At 35.9% G+C, this 16,106-nt stretch overlaps 1 long non-coding RNA gene across 3 annotated transcripts in view; it reads right to left on the bottom strand.

Annotated features, from left to right (window-relative positions):
- Nucleotides 1–1,551: 1,551 nt before the first annotated feature.
- LOC103877175 overlaps nt 1,552–16,106 on the bottom strand; it is a 28,869-nt gene continuing 14,314 nt past the window's right edge. For all 3 annotated transcript variants that reach the window (XR_002516801.2, XR_636763.4, XR_002516802.2), the window contains one exon: nt 1,552–8,534. This is a non-coding gene — a long non-coding RNA (uncharacterized LOC103877175). The remainder of the gene's footprint in view (nt 8,535–16,106) is intronic.

The raw sequence follows: 16,106 nt of genomic DNA on the forward strand, positions 1-16,106 counted from the left end.
GACCACCAAATGGTCTTACTTGTAATTAGCTGTGGTTACTAATTATGAAATAAAATGGATACATTTTCTTTTAATTTGTGTGTATTATTTTTTCAAATAGTCTGTAGATTGTTAAAGTGTAATTACTTATTGAATTGTTTGAATCTACCTACTGGTAGATATTTCTCTTCATCTAGAGACCTGGAATTAATCAAGAATGTTAGTTTGGGTCCTCTCAGCCACAGATATTATTATAAAGTTGGAAGCATAAGAGGTTTTGGTGGATAATGCCTGTGACAAATAAAGGGGTAAAGAGTGAGAGTAAGCAAGGAAAGCCTTGAGACTGCAAGGAATGTCTGGTGACTCTGGCAAAAGGAGAGGGAAAAGGAAGGAGGATGGGTAGGAGAAGACATAGACAACTGCATATCAGAGAAACTCTGTTAGCCCCATGGAGAGCTTGAGTAAAAGGATTGCCCAGGGAGGATACTGTGTTGGGCAGAGATGTTCAAGCCCCAATTCCCCACCACACTCAGCCAATGGCTGAAATTTAACTGCCTAGGGAGACTATGACTTGGTTCAAAGGCAGATATCAAGCAGTGCAGCTGGAGGCCACCACACTCTGCACGCCCCACAGCAGCTCTTCTTTGCGGGGATATCTTAGCATGGCTGTCTGCCCCACAAGCTACAGGGTATATAGAAAATACCCACTTCACCTTGCATATTCAGAGAGAAGCTCCTCCATGGTTCTCATGGGCTTCCTCAGCGGAAATGAGAAAAGGGAGGTTGTTAGGAGGAACTATATGCCTCCACCATTGTATTACTCTTGAAGCCACAACTGGTACTCGTTCTCTTCCCATACACTTCCTCTTCTGAATGACCCTCACGTTCAGCTTTCACCTCTACAGTTTTGAGTGGCTTGGCTGGTAACGTGACCCTAACTCCTAGTGTTGAGAAGGTAAGCCCTTGGTCACCACACTGTTTTCTGGCCCAAGTGGCAATACTTTTTCATTCACAGTTGCCACTGGTCACGGGAATAACAAAAGGGGCCCAGGCGGATCACCTGGGTGCCTCTATACATTCCTCCTCCTTTCACTGTGTAAAAACAGTCCTACCTCATCATACTAATCACTGAAGGAATATAAAGAGAAGGTTTACCTCCAAATAAGTACAGGAGGAGAAAATTAAAACAAAACAAAACAAATTCCACAAATCCAAAATATGGTAAGAAGGAAGGGAAAGAATAAAAGAAACACTGAAAATGTAGAAAAAATTAAAACGTAAGACAAATAATAATAAGAAGTTAAAAATAATTATAAAATTAACAGTGATCACAGTAAATATTAGTAGGCTACATTTTCAAATAAAAGATAAAAGTTTAAATATGTATGAAAAACAGAATATAACAAAACAAAAATAAGCAAAGTAAACATCTTTTCTAAGAGATATACCTTGAGCCTAAGGGTAAAGTAAAATCAGATGTCAAGACAAAAATAAAGATATACTAGGTATATATTAACCAAAGAAATCTGATGTAGCTACATTAATTTCAGATCAAATATGAATACAAAAAGCTTCATTAATAAAAAGTTTATTTCACTGGGAACATATAACAATTCTAAGCTAACACATGTAGTAATATGGCCTCAAAAATATGTAAGGGATAACTTGAAAGGCTTCAAACCAAATGCATTCATATGCGTTCCTAGTGGGTACTTTGACATACATCTTTCAACTGATGACAGATCATACTTATAAAATAGGACAAATGAACCAAACATAAGGCTATACAATATTTGAATATTAAAAGTATAAAAATTCATATAATGGGTATATATAAAAATCTCTCCCATCAATTGAAGACACCTTATTTTTAAGGGGAATATACAAAACAATTATGAAAACTGATGAAAGGCTACATTGTAAAGCTAGCCTCAAAAAAATATCTCAGGGGTTGTGTCACACAGAGCTTTCTCTGATATAACCTCAATACGATGAAGTTAGAAAGCACTAACAAGAAAAGATAATTAGAGATATTCTACATACTTGCATTGAAAACCATATTTTATACCTCATTGGTCAAGTAGTAAATCATAATAAAAATTAGAATATGAAAAGGAATAAGAGAAAAATAGTAACAATCTATGAGATATAACTAAAGCTAAGTTCTCAAGAGAAAATGGTAACCTTGAATAATTTTTTAAAAATGCTCAGATTTCATGAATAAATGATTCAACTTAGAAATTAGCTAAGAAGAAATAGGATAAGCCTAAGGAAAGAAGAAATACATAGAATATTATTTTCTATTATAAAGAGATAACATGTTACCAAATTATAACTTTAAGGAATTTTCTTAGATAATAAAAAACATAACTAGAAGACACTTTGCAGTAAGTCTCTCACGTTTCTACACATCTTGTGGGCAGAAGCATTGGCTACTTTTCTCTGTGCTACAAGGATGCTTGTATTGCAAAAAGCCTGGAGGACAGAAATAGTGTCTTCTTCCAAAGGGCAGATTTATTTACTGTTCAGAATAATAATGTCTCCCTTTGAGGCACAGTTTAGATAGGCTCAATGCTCATTATAAAATATTGGGCTCCTTCATTGTAGTGTTATTCTCCTATAACACAACCCGCTGCATGCACAGGCATCACCTAGCCCTTTTCATGTTATCCTGTGAGAATTGCAGTTTGGAAAATTTGCACAAAAATCATGACATCCTAGCTACTTCTATTGCTGTGACAAATAAGATGTCCTTTGTCCCTGACTCATAGTTTAATGTCTTCTGTCAATACCTGTGTAACAATTGCAGACTAATTTGTTAGCTTGGGAGTAGGTTGTTCTTATGAGAGAAAATAAAATTGGATTCCCACCTTTAAACACACCTCAAAATCTGTAGTAGGTTAATTAAAGGGTTAAATGTAGGAGATAAATACATAAAACTTTAAGAAGACAATATAGGGCAATCTTTGTGATTTCAAGACAACGAAGAATTTATGTCCAAAAAAAAGTGCTAAGTATAAGTGCAAATAAAGTTTGATAAACTTAAATCATTTAATATTAAAAACCTCTGCCTATAAAATCACCATTATAAGATTAAAAAGACAAACCGGATACTTAGAGAAGAAATTCTAACACATATCATTGATGAGGAATTCATATTTAAAATAAATAAAGAACTTCTAAAATATTAATAAGATTTTAAAAGTCAATTCAAAAAATGAACAAATGCAATGAAAAGCCATTCCACAGAAAACATATGAAAAGTTCATAAACAAATGAAAAAGTGTTTCATCTTATTTGTAGTCATAAAATGCAAATTATAAACATAATAAAATATCTTTTTCAAATTATTGAATTGTCAAATATTTCTTAAAAATCAGATAATATTGAACATTGCCTAGAATGTGAAACATCAGAAATTCTTCTCTGCTGTTGGTAGGAAAGTAATTTGGTATGACTTTTTATGGAAAATGTTTGCCATTACTTTTCAAAGTTGAATGTATAAAGACCTTTTTATCCAGCAAGTCTAATCCTAGATATATAGCCTAGAGAAATGGTTACACAAACAAACCAAGAGATGTTATAGCAAAATTGTTCATAATAGTAAACACTGGAACTAATTCAAATAGTCTTAAGTAGTAACAATGGTCAAATAAATGGTGCCACATTACACAATAGAATATAGCACTAAAAAACCAATAAACTATTGCCTATGCTTTAACATGAATGAATCTCAAGAGAGAATGCAACACAGAGTAGTTACATTGATAAAAAGTCCAAACATAGGTTGAAATGAATATGGTAGTGTTTGGGGATACAGATACATGAATATAGCTAGAAAGAAGCAAATTAGATGAAAACAAAATTAGGGTAATATTGCAGTTACCTCTATGAGGAAAAGGGAGCTACTCTTGTTGAGGGGCATAGAGGAAGCTTTTAAGAAGATCGTTTTTTAGTTCCTAATTTTGGTTACTAGTACAAGGGCATTAATTTAATCATTATTCTCTAAAAAGGTGTACAATAAAAAAATTTATGTAGAATCTATTTTTGCAGTAAAATTTTAAGGACATTTCCAATCTAAATATAACAGTGTGATAACTCCTTCAACATATGCAGTATGATATATAGAAAGTCTAATTACACCCTCTGTTGTCAACAGAGATAAATTATTCTTTTTTAAATGATGCATTTGCATTACAGCTCAAATATCTCTTCTTTAAGTAGCTTTGCACTGCTTTGTAGACTTTATCTCACTTGCTTGTTTCTCCTTGCTTCTAAAATTGGGGTCAATGAAATCACCTTTGCCGGTTTTCTTTTGTCTTGTGTTTTGTTTTGTTTTGTTTGTTTGTTATTTCAGAAAGAGTGAAGCTGTGAAATACGTGTTCTTTCGATGGCAAAAATGTAAGAGAGAACTACAATTTCAGTCCTTTTATATTTTAACGGTGTTCATTTTTCTGTATACGTATCTCGCTGTGAGTTAACGTTGTAAGTTTTGTGATGAGTGAACAGTCATTCTGGTGGATGACGGGGCAAATGGCAGGGTGGCTCCACACTCAAACAGCATCAAACTAGGATCCCTCTGGAACATGTGCATGCATTTTTCCAGCAAAAATAGTCAACTGTCTCCATATAAAAGCACGTCTTCTCATCGTCTCTGCCTTGTCATTTCTCTTTGTCATGAGATAGCTATTCACTCTTTCATTCATGCATTCATAGAAAATCTAAAATCAAAGGGTTAAAGCAACATTAAGGAATATTTACAGAGAGAGAAGTAAGGAAAAATATACTGGATCATTCAAACAAATTAGAAATTTTGATTACTACTGCTCGAGGCCAGCAATATTTGTGGTGTTTTAGGCCCAAGGGTGCCGGGCTGCCTGTGGAAAAGACTAAATTAATTAATGTTTTCTGAGATTAATTAGAAAATTAAATGGAAGTATAATGAAACCAGCATGGCTTAGCTCACTGGATGTACAACTATGCACCACTAAATTTCAGTGTTATTCAAAATTTCTATTTATTACTTGAATACAAATATAGTAAGATTGGCTGTGATTGATTTTTTTAACTATTCTATGACCTAATTCCAAACAAAACTACTAGGAATGTCACAGTAACATAAAGCACAAAGCTGTCTGACAGTCCTGGCTAGAGTTAATGTCCTTTGAAGTGCCTTCATGAGAAATAAACTAAAATATCCCCCAACTTTTCGGTGGTATTTTGGAAGGTTGCCACAGATCATGATATTGGCCTCTTTACTGGATAATTCTCCTAGATTCTGTGAGCGTATTTCCAGCTGAAACACTTTTGGTCAGTGCATGGCATCTCCCATCGGCAAAAGGAGGTATGAGAAAGGAGGCAATAAACTCCAATAGGGAGGAGGAAGAAACGAAGGGGTGAAACTTCACATTTGTTGCATGGAAGTGATGGACAAATGTTTTCACCTTCTTCTCTCTGTGTGTTGTTTTCTGTAAAATGAGAATATTTTAAATGTTTTCCCCATGTCCTATTGAGCTGTCAGGTAACTGAAACAGGTACAAGCCCATTATCAAATGATGCAATCCCATCAATGAGGCTTTTATCCAAGTTTAATATGGCTGGCAAATAAGGGTATCCAATAATTGAAAACTTATGGAAATAAATTTTTAAGTAAATACAACTCCAAGAAAATGCAATTTTCTTTTATTAGACTGCAGATGTGTCTTATGACTCGCTTGACAAGTCTTATTCAAACCTTTCCTCTGCCAATTTTTCAAATCCAGCTTCTCTGGGCTAGTCATCTTGCTGTTTTCAAGATATCGTTTGTATCTTAGAAACAGTATGATAGATTGCATATTGGGAAAGACAAAAGAACAACCAAACTCATCTACTTGTTATCAGTTGGACAATCACCGGACCCAGCAAGATGCAACAGATAATTGATTATGAAATGCATTATGTTTAGGAACCCCATGATTAGTTATAAAAAAGAAAAATTGTACCCACTTTCACTCCTAACCTTCCTTTTTCCACTTTTTAAAGAGAACAGTCTAGTTTTTGTTTGTTTTTAAAGCACATCTGGTACAGTGTCAACAATGTCAGCATAGAAAATGTTCTTAAGGTTTGATATAACAAGCATTTTAAAGAGAAAAATCATTCTATCACACTCTTAATATCATTTGTAAGCATTGTCTTTTCATCTTCAGTTACTAAGACTCTCTTATTTAAAACTGAACTTATAAATAAACACTAAAACTTGTCTCCTTTTAAATAGAATAGATTTTTTTCTCATGATATGATATTAATATTTTAATTTAGATTGGTGATTCCCAAAGATGCTTCAGTGGAGTCTCATTTGATGAGATGTTTCTGGAATAGTTTTCTACAATGAAATAAATTTGGAAAATACTTCTATCTCTTGAATTTACTCAGCATACAAGAAACGTTAAGTCCCTGAAAATTCTTACAGAAAGGACATTGGCTTAATTTTGTGCAAATATATTTATCTATATGTAGATTCTAAATTTAACATCTAATTAGGTCTATTAGATACTGATTCAAACTTTATGTTACCCACAGCAGAAACTGGAGTAATCTTGTAAGATCCCTATGAGAACCCTGTAGACCCATGATAAATAGCATTTGGTGATTTTAGAATTCAATAATTTGACTAAACTCTAGACTAGAAAAAAGGGAATTTTAATTCCAAGTCACATGTGGGAGTATAATGGTATCAATCATATCAAATTGAGCTATAATCCTAATTAATTAGAATTTTATTTAGTAATTTGTGTATTTTTGTCCCCCAAACAAATGTGATATACTTATTGGGCTAATTCATTGTAATTTCTGTCACACTCAGAACTATGAGATGAGTTTTGCTGTGGTTCTCATACTTTGCAGGTGTCAGCATCGCCTGCGGGTTCTCCATGGTCTTAACCTACTTCCACTGTCCTGGCCTCCACATTTCTCATTAGGTTTAATGATGATTCTGATAGCCACTGCATTTGAGAATCACCCCACAATGAAATTGGAGCTGTCCTCATTTTGTTCTTTTATTCTTTAGCTTCCCACCACGTCCCACTCTGGCACCTAAACATAAGACACAAAAATAGAACAGTTGGTGAGATACTAGCCTATTGTACAGGGGAAACCTCCACCATACATTCTGGAGGGCATGGTTTTTGCTCAAAGAAGTTTCAGTTGTCGATACAGTTATAAGAATGTTGTTTCCTTTGCAAAACTGTCCCACTACCTCTTCGATGAATGACACAATTTAATGTATGAACAATGTGTTTTGTTTTCTTCCAATGGCTCCCAGAATGATCCTCATCTGTGTTCAATCAAGTCCAGTTCAGAGAATTAATAATAGCAGTGGGGGTAAGAATAGCAGAAAGCAGGGTTCAAGGTGCAGGGTTCAGGATAAGATGAGACAGGCTGAAGAGCAGAAGTGGAAGAAATCAAACCAACAGGGACAACTATCCCAGCATGACGGCATTCTATAACCCCAATTAACTAGAATTGTATTTAGTGCTTTGTATATTTTGGTCCCCAGACTAATGTAATATACTTATTGGGCTAGTTCATTGTAATTTCCATCACACCCAGAAGTGTGAGGTGAGTTTTGCTGTGGTTCTCACACCTTGCAGGTGTCAGCCTCACCTGGGGGTTCTCCGTGGTCCTAACCTACTTCCACTCTCCTGGCCTCCACATTTGGTGGATCAGTTGGTGAGATACTAGCCTATGGTAGAGGTGCCTTAGGGGTGGGGGTTAACAACCAGTTGCAGTCACGGCGGCATGAGGTAAAAGTAGATAAACTGAAATTTTGCAAGAAGTCAGGAAAGCGTCAGAGTCATTTGGTGTCACTCTCAGGCAAAGCTGGGTTAGTCTTAGTCTGAAACCCATCTCCTGATGTGACTGGCTTACGTTTCCACTGCCCAAGAAGGAAGAGTTTTTCTTACATTCATTTCTCTTTCTAAGAGGCAAACCTGGAGTGACTGCATCCTTTACAAGCACTTCATCCTGATTTAGAGTCAAATAGAGTATCCTAGCTAGCATTCAAACAAGAAACAGAAACACCTTTCTAAACAGGAAGCCCTTCAACAGCTTTGCTGAGAAATCACTGCTTTGATAAAACCAGGTCCTAAAAGAGCATACACACAAAAATTCAAAAATTCTTGAAACCAATTCTTCTTCTAACATAAAACATAAAATCACAACAAAAAGGACTCTTTTTCTACTGCTTTCAAATTATAATGTGCTCTCAAAATTATAGGTCAGTTGCACCAATCTGAGAGGTTCTTCTTTTTATTTTGTTTTTCTTTCCATCCCCCTCTCTGCTGTCTGGCTCTCCGTAACACGGCTTTTATTTTATTATTGTTCGGGTAGCACTATGGATAAAGACTTCAGAAAAAAAAAAAATGCCAGTGCCCAAGACACTTTGCTGGCCTTTTCGCTGGGTAATTATTCTCACTCTTGATAACACTAAAGGCATGCCTTATTCGTGGTGGTTCAGACACCTCCTTTTTCACAGAAAGATGGATTGTTTCTACGGGCCTTGATGGTCTTCAAATTATCTAAGTGCAGAAAAGAGAACAGAGTGAATTTTATTTTAACGCATTTTATTTCTGAATTTATTTCCCACTAGCTAGGAGGTGGTGACTGCCCCAGCAGTCAAGTCAATTGTTATCTGTGGGACTTGATTATGTTTGGACCCAGTCGCTCATTTTGAGCAAGACACAGTTAATGAGGAGAGAAATGAAAAGTGCATTGAGTCACAGTGTGTTTGTGGTAATTTGTGACACATTTACTCCACTCAGTCCTTTGTTTATTCCTCCCCGCTCCATGCAGGTTCTGTAGAAAAAGAAGCAGATAAGCGAATTCACTAGTAGACAGTTAAGGGTGTTGAAGGTAATGAATCTCTCTCTCTCTCTCTCTCTCTCTCTCTCTCTCTCTCTCTCCCTGTCTCCATTGTTGGCAGTAATTGGGGCTCCGTTCATCTCTACGGTAAAATGCTGGGGAAGCTCATGTTAATGAAACATCTTATTTTCTATTATTTCACAACATATTTTTCATTGACACAGCTAGTTTTTATTTTCACCGTATTTTTTTTTTTTTTTTGGTATGCTCTTGCCACTTTTCTAAATAATAGTCCATTAAACAGTTCACAGTGTGTGTTCTGTAGAAATGTAAAAAAGTGATTGGATGATACTAATTAAGGAGAGATTTTGTTTCCACTTACTGCAGATCAATGGTGGGTTACATTAAAGCTGCATTTTGCGATGAGTTTAACACAAAAGAACAGCTGTGCTAAATACATATTTCAAGACATACAGGTAGGTCAAATAAACATTCCTTTCTTTGAAAAGTCTGTATGTTATAACCATAAATTCTACTTGCAGAACTGTGGGGAGACACAAAGGCTAATTATTCACTACAGTCATTATTAGTTTCAGTAGAAACTGTGAAGGATAAAATTGGGAGGTGTTCTGTTACCTCTAGTTCTTACTTTAATCTAGGTCCTTCAATAAACTGGTATCACTGTGATATTTTTACAGTCTTATTTTCAAATGAATCATGTCTTCTTTTTCTGATAATGATTTTGAATTGAGGAGGAGACATGTCCATGTGTTTTTATGACTTAACTGTAACTGTGTTGTGATTATCTTTAACCTGCTACATGATAAGATTTATTTGTTTCCAAAAAACATTATCTTTCTCTAAACAAGTTTGAGGTAATATGGTCCAATTCTGTAAATGACAATTAGCAACCATTAAAAGAGCATTATAAACTCAGAGGGACACAAACCAACACTTAGATCAATAGAATTCAAGAGCAGAGAAATAGCAGAGAAAATATCTACATCTGCCACATGATTTTAGCCAGCAGTAGCTGCATTTCAGACTGTATGCCTGCAGCCTATACTTATATACATCTCTTTGAGTAAGTGTTATTTTTCACAGCAGTAGTATTACTTGTGCTGCTTTTGTTGACATTTAGATAATATACAATAGATATCTTATAACAGTGATCTGTTTCACTTACAGTTTCACTTGCCTACAACAGTGTCCACTGCAGTTACAGGTTTGCAGACTCACAGATACTCTCTTCCAGATGCAATTTTGCTGTAACTTAAATTTTTGTCAAGCATATGTTCTGCTTAAAGGTTGGATTTTTTAATAGAATGAAATTGATTAAAAGGCCTGCAAGTGAGGACTCCAAGATGACTTCCTGATTCCACATCTGACTTGCTGGATGAGTCAGGGCCAGTGGCCCCGTCCCTTGGTCTCGACATCTGTAAACCCTTCTCAATGGTAATGAGAGTTACATAGGACGACCGGGACACAAGAGACTTCAAAGGGATTTCTTCACCTGAGGGAGATGCAAGCCAGAGTAAAAATCAGGCTGTGAAAGCAAATTTCTTTCAACACGGGACCAAAAGCTCAGGAGGCTATGGTTGATTAAAGGGCACAGCTTTTCAGGACAGCCAGTAGAATTCATATTAGTTCTGAAAAAGGAAAAAAAAGTGCTTTTTTTTTTTTTTTTTTTTTTTTTTTTTTGCATTCTAGGGTAGTAAGATGAGACAGAAATGAAATTCGCTGGTGTAATGTAAATGACATGTATTCATGTAAGTATATCTATAGGAACATTTACACTATGGTCTTTATGATGCTGGCATCTACTTTTATGTTTTCCTTTACTTCCCAGACATGAAAACTCTGCATCTCAGTTACATCATCTGTAAAATTGGAATAATCCTCACTCTCCTTACATCAGACTTTGTATGAGGGTTAAGACAGTAACAACAACCAAACCACACATTGTTGTTGTGGAATTAACTGTGCCTGTTTGTCGTGGGATGGCCATGGTGGAAAGAAGCATTGATTATACACAGGGTGGTTGAATTGGCTTTGATTGCTTTTTAACAAATATACATTGAACACTTGCTGTATGGTAGGCAATGTTTTTCGCTCTTGGAATATAGTCAATAAACATATAGAGCAAAAAAAGTTTTAGCTTTATTGAATTTATAAATATATATTAATTTTATTTTACTTATGTTATGGGATAAATGTGCAGAATGTGCAGGTTTGTTACATAAGTAAACATGTGCCATGGTGGTTTGCTTCACCTCTCAACCCGTCACGTAGGTATTAAACCCTGCATGCATTAGCTATTTGTCTGGATGCTCTCCCTCCCCTCATCCCCCACCACCCCATAAAGCCCTGGTGTGTGATTTTCCCTTCCCTGTGTCCACATGTTCTCATTGTTCAACTCCCACTTATTAGTGAGAACATGCCATGTTTGGTTTTCTGTTCCTGTGTCAGTTTACTGAGGATCATGGCTTCCAGCTTCATCCATATCCCTGCAAAGGACATGATCTCATTCCTTTTTACGGCTGCATAGTATTCCATGGCATATATGTACCATATTTTCTTTATCCAGTCTATCATTGATGGGCATTTGGGTTGGTTCTATGTCTTTGCTATTGTAAATACTGCTGTAACAAACACACGTGTACATGTATCTTTATAATAGACATTTATATTCCTTTGAGTATATACCCAGCAATGGGATTGCTGGGTCAAATGATATTTCTGGTTCTAGATCCTTGAGGAATTGCTACACTGTCTTTCACAAAAGTTGAAGTAATTTGTATTCCCACCAACAGTGTAAAAGCATTCCTGTTTCTCTACAGCCTCACCAGCATCTACTGCTTTTTGACTTTTTAATAATCGCCATTCTGACTAATATGAGATGGTATCTCATTATGGTTTTGGTTTGCATTTCTCTAATGATCAGTGATGTTGAGTGTTTTTTCATATGTTTGTTGGTCACATAAATGTCTTCTTTTGAGAAATGTCTGTTCATGTCTTTTGCCCACTTTTTGATGGGGTTGTTTCTTTCTTTCTTGTAAATTTGTTTAAGTTCCATATAAATTCTGGATATTAGATCCTTGTCAAATGAGTGGATTGCAAAACTTTTCTTCTATTCTCTAGGTTGCCTGTTTACTCTGATGATAGTTTCTTTTACTGTGCAGAAGCTGTTTAGTTTTATTAGGTTCCATTTTTCAGTTTTAGCTTTCATTACAATTACTTTTGGCAATTTCATCATAACATCTTTGTCCATACCTGAGTCCTGAATGGTATTGCCAAGATTTTCTTCTAAGGTTTTTATGGTTTTGGTTTTTACATTTAAGTCATTAATCCATCTTGAGTTAATTTGTGTACAATATGTAAGGAAGGGGTCCAGTTTTAATTTTCTGCATATGGCTAGCCAGTTTTCCAAACACTACTTATTAAATAGGGAATCATTTTCTCGTTGCTTGTTTTGTCAGGTTTGTTGAAGATCAGATGGTTGTTGAAGTGTGATCTTATTTATGAGATTGCTATTCTGTTCCATTGATCTATGTGTCTGTTTTTGTACCAGTACCATGCTGTTTTGGTTACTGTAGCCTTGTAGTATATTTTGAAGTCAAGTAGCATGAAGCCTCCACCTTTGTTCTTTTTGCTTAGAATGTTCTTGATTATATGGGCTCTTTTTTGGTTCCATATGAAATTTAAAGTAGTTTTTTTTTTCTAATTCTGTGAAGAATGCCATTGGTAGTTTGAAGGGAAGAACATTGAACCTATAAATTACTTTGGACAGTATGGCCATTTTATGAAATTGATTCTTCCTATGCATGAAGATCAAATGCTTTTTCCATTTGTTTGTGTTCTTTTTTCCCCAAGCAGTGATTTGTAGTTCTTCTTGAAGGGGTCCTTCACATCCCTTGTTAGCTGTATTCCTAAGTATTTTATTGTTTTTGTAACAATGGTGAATGGGAGTTGATTCATGATTTGGCTTTCTGCTCTTCTGTTGTTTGTGTATAGCAATGTCTGTGACTTTTTCACATTGATTTTATATTCTGAGACTTTCTGAAGTTGCTTATCAGCTTAAGGAGGCTTTAGGTTGAGAACATGGAATTTCCTAGGTATAGGATTATGAAAATGTCATTGGCAAAAAGAAACAATTTGACTTCCCCTCTTCCTATTTGAATACCCTTTATTTCTTTCTCTTGCTTGACTGCCCTGGCTAGAACTTCCAATAATATGTTGAATAGCAGTGGTGAGAGAGGGCATCCTTGTCTTGTACCAGTTTTCAAAGGGAATGCTTCCAGTTTTTACTCATTCCATATGATATTGGTTATGGGTTTGTCATAAATAGCCCTTATTATTTTGAGATATGTTGGAATTTGTATTTTGTCAGAATGTGTTTGCTCTTGTAACCCTTCTCATTCAAGAGGTAAAATGCATTTTGGGGCCATGTGTGTGTGTCTGTGTCTGTGTTGCTACTGGAAAATGGAACAAGCACAGGAAAAAAAAAACTTTCATTATTAAGTCCAACTGGATTTGAGTGAGCGTTAATAAGTGAAATGTATAAGAAGTCATGTCAGAAACTCTAAGTCTAGAATCAGCTTTGCTTTACTCTGTGTTCTTTTGAGCCAGCCTGGTCTGATCATCTCCCCTGACATGTACATGGATGGCTCTACTTTATTATGAAGTGAGATGGAAGACTGGAGAATCATCCCAAGAAGAATATCAGATTGTCTACCAGGAAGTTCCTAAGGTGGAGGTTAAGAGCTCAGATGAGAGTGTCGGAATATGCAGGTCCTACTTACCATCAAGGATTGTTTCAAAGGCTTACTCCTATTGGATTAAAAGGTAATTTTTACAAAAGTGACACCAATTAATTATTAAATTATCTCAATGAACTGGTTTATTATTTAAAATGATGACAAAAACATGAAACATCCATGTTCAGGGTCAGTAAATATTTGAAAATATTTATTGGCAATTATATATGAAGATGATTATTATACCATGATTTATACAAGAATGAGAAAGTTTTACTCTAATCCCTCCTGTGAAGTACATGAGAGGCACAGAAATGAGAAAGTGAAACTCCCTTTATAGGCAAATTCTAGGTCTTTGAAGGCCTTGATGCTTTGTAAAGAAAGTTGCAGTCCTTCATTTAGGACTCTGGAGCCATTGAGGTTTTTAAGTATCAGTGTTTCATGATCTTCTTTACAAATGAAAGGGACCCTTTTATTGCAGAAGATAGAGGCTGAAAGACTAAGTAGACAGGTGATGAGGGTCTTACTTAGGACAACAGCAGAAAGACCAAGAGAAGAGTTTTTAGGACAATTTATGATCTAAAATTAGCATAACTTGGTAATGTTTAAAATAAGAAGCTTGAAGAAGTAAGAACAAATATGCCATTTCAAGCTTCTAGGTATTATACATGGTGTCACCAACTAAGAGACAGACTATGAAATTAGAAACAGGTTGAAGACGTTACACAGAGTGTCCTTTGGCATCTGGGAAAATTGTGGTGCTGAAGGGATTCCAGGGTGGACAGGCCATCAGGCTGGAAGTGTAGAGACTGATAGCTTATGAGAGAAGAGTGGGTTTGAAGTGCGGATAGATGTGCAGGTCACCAACAGGTTGATGGTAGTTTACAATCACATAAGGATGAGATCATCTAGGGACTACACATAGCAAGAGCACTGGGGACAAGGCTGGAGCACATCTCCACCACATCTCCCCTGGAATGCTAGTCCGCATTGACACTGATGGGTTGGTGAGAAACGGTAGGCCAGGAATATGCCTAAGATAGCACATGGCTATGGCAGGCAGAGTTCTGAAATGCCTGCCACCTAGTGTGCACACTCTGTACTACTTCCTCTACTTAAGTGTGGGTGCCTGTGAACATGATGGGATAGCCCCTCTTGTGACTGAGTTACATTATACAACTCCATCTTGGCAGACAGAAGAAAAACTGTCCTGCTGGCTCTAAAGTAAGATGCTATTCTATAAAGGAGTCAGAGAGCCACGTGGCTATGACCTAAGGGCAGCCTCTGGTAGCTGAGAGATCACAGGCTGACAGTCAGCAGGAAAACAGGGACCTCAGTTCTCCAACACAAAAAAATTGAATTCTGCCAGTGACCTGAATGGGCTTAGAAAAGGGCCTTGAGCCCCAGATGAGAATGCAGTTCTGCCAACATCCTGATTTCAGGCTTGTGCAACACTGAACAGATAACCCAGCTATGCTGTGTGGACCTCTGACCTCCAAAAACTGACAGATAATAAGTGGGCAGTGTTTTAAGCTACTAAGTTTGTGGTAATTTATTGTGGACCAATAGAAAACTACTATAATGGTCTGAGAGGTGGGAAGGATTTTTTGATGGCAACAGTGGTGTTACATTGAAAAGATTCCTTCTACAGAGACAGTCGACATGCACACAGTCCAGATGCTCAGGGCCTAATACACGCTAGTAGCAGTATATGCCTTTTGCTTTTTTCTTAATTTGGAAGCTTAAACTCAGGGTCCTAAGTCTTCACACAATCCAAAAAGCTACAACACTGTTTCTATCAAAAGAAGGAAACATATATATTTACTTTAAAAGTCATCTCACTTAGCCAGATTAGATATCCACCCTGGACAAGATCTATGGATGTATTTTGGTATCTTTAGCCATAGAGGAGAATTTAACGTAGCTTCTAAAAAACCACCATCATCAAATACATTATGTACTTATGAACTATGTACCAAAAAAAATTAATGTCTTGGCAAGACAAATGTCCATGAAGATAAATGACAATCCTTCTCCCTTTCTCCTTTCTCCTAAGAAGAAAAAAGACCTGGCCCTTTATTGCCTGGAAATACTCTCTGCAGTTCCTTGTCAAAACAGTCTGCTACAATTTGAATAAAGGAAGGTTTTGAAATGCTTCTCAACTTAACATTTCCAGGGTAATATTTTCTTTTGAGTTGACAGACAAAGCCTTCATCTGTCAAATGAATGTACTCAAGAGATTATATCAATGGCTAATCCAATTAAAAATCTTTGGTATATTCAGTTATCTCTGCTGTGAATTTGATGAGATGTAGATTGTGGAGAATAGAAAGTTGTATTTACTTTTCCCTTAAATCTTTATTAATCATTTTTGTATTTAACTTTAGGAAAATTATAACTTCTAATTATTTTTTCCTATATCTAGAATGAAACAAACTAATAAAAAAGAATAATCCTACCCCAAAATGTGTTTTTATTTTAGTTTTGTTTTTTCTTAGTTAACATCATATGCTTAAGCAAATTTATTTTACT

The sequence above is a fragment of the Papio anubis genome, chromosome 14, assembly GCF_008728515.1.
Source record: "Papio anubis isolate 15944 chromosome 14, Panubis1.0, whole genome shotgun sequence".
Taxonomy (NCBI): domain Eukaryota; kingdom Metazoa; phylum Chordata; class Mammalia; order Primates; family Cercopithecidae; genus Papio; species Papio anubis.